Raw genomic sequence first — 1,606 nt, 5'->3', positions numbered from 1 at the left:
AAAAAAAAATTGCAGAACTGGTGTTCTGTTAATTCAAATGGTCCCCCAAGATCATGACAAAATTAGTGGAGGAATCCTATACCTAAAATATAGGCCTGGGCTCGGGTCGGGTCGGGCCCAAAAATCAGTGAAACCGAGACCGAGACCGAGAATATCGGTTCGGGCCGGTTCGGGCTTTTTTCGAAACGAAAACCGACATAAACCGAACCGGTTCGGGCCGGTTCGGGCTTTCGGGCTTTTCGGGCTTTTTCGGGCCCAATTTCCAGTTTGCCTGTTTTCCCTGTTTTCCATATACAATTATGCACCCTGTCATTTGCCACTCATTTTGGTACCTGGAAGACTAGAATGCATATCCAATTATCTCATTAACACAACAGTAATCATGCATTACAAATTTATCTTCATTTTTACAACACAAACTCACAAATACATTCATTACATTGTCCAATGTCCCACAAATACATTCATTACATTGTCCAATGTCCATTGTCCAACAGAAAACAATCCAACTTATTCAATCATTTCAACTATGTGTTCAATGATTTGAAATTCACCATATGAATGGTACAACAACTGCAACAGAAACATGAACACAATCCTCCCGTTTTGCACAAAATCACAAATTGCTGCTCGGCCGGCTCCCATGCTCAACAGGTCTAGAACTCCATGACAACTCCAACTTGCAGCTCTGCATTCACATTTCAAAGTTGATCAAAATCCTCCGACTCACACTGATCTACTTGAATCATAACCCCAAAAAGAAGAACAATCCATGAATCCAATATCATCACTAACTAACAGAAATGCAGAACATTAGGCAGATTATACATTAAGTGATTAAGCTCTTTACTACTTTCTCAGCACAAACATAAAGCTCAAACACCAAAATGAACTATAAATTTAAATGCAAAAACGCACAGTTTTAAAGAATTACTGGGGCAGTACCTTATTTTGCTGCTTTACTTTTGCCGGCATTACCTACCCTTGAATTCTTTGAAGCTTTAGATGATTTAGACGTAGATGGCATTTCAGGCTGATCAATTGTACTAGCACCTTCCTCCCTTGCATGTTCTGCAAAACAACAAAAGTACAAAGTTTAAACAAAAACTGTCCCGATTTTGGTACACATTACTACATTGCATTAGAAACTTGAAATAAATTAACAAGGCAGCCATTCCAAAAATAAAAATCATACCATCCTCCACACTTTCATAAAATTCAATGTCCTCGATACTAGGAACATATTGAATGTTGTGGATGCTTTCGGATCTGATCCAATTTTGGTAGCATATCAATGCTTCCACCGTTTTGGGAGTTAGAGAACTCCTAAAGGGATCAATGACCCTTCTGCCTGTGCTAAAGCAAGACTCACTTGCCACTGTGCTCACTTGTATTGCCAAAACATCCTTGGCAATGGCAGCAAGATTAGGATACTTGGCAAATTAATAGACAGAGTAAACGTTAAAGAATGTGGTTTGGTCTTTTGATTTCAAGGATTGGAAGTAAGTATAAAGTGAGTCATGTATCAAAAGCATTGCAGTATCTTATTATTCTGGTGATATAGTATCAAAAGCATTGCAAAACCAAAGCATGCTCAGATCAATAA

At 38.6% G+C, this 1,606-nt stretch overlaps 1 long non-coding RNA gene across 1 annotated transcript; it reads right to left on the bottom strand.

Moving 5' to 3' along the window:
* Positions 1-569: 569 nt before the first annotated feature.
* On the bottom strand, positions 570-1,261 carry LOC121051687. Its single transcript, XR_005806483.1, has 3 exons — positions 1,196-1,261; positions 946-1,071; positions 570-688 (listed from the first exon to the last, which is right to left on the bottom strand). It is a non-coding gene; the product is annotated as an uncharacterized LOC121051687 (long non-coding RNA).
* Between the last annotated feature and the right edge of the window lie 345 nt (positions 1,262-1,606).

This window comes from Rosa chinensis, chromosome 2 (genome assembly GCF_002994745.2).
Source record: "Rosa chinensis cultivar Old Blush chromosome 2, RchiOBHm-V2, whole genome shotgun sequence".
In the NCBI taxonomy this organism is placed as follows: Eukaryota; Viridiplantae; Streptophyta; class Magnoliopsida; order Rosales; family Rosaceae; genus Rosa; species Rosa chinensis.
The sequence above is the reverse complement of the archived record's forward strand: the minus strand, read 5'-3'. Positions and strand labels throughout refer to the sequence as shown.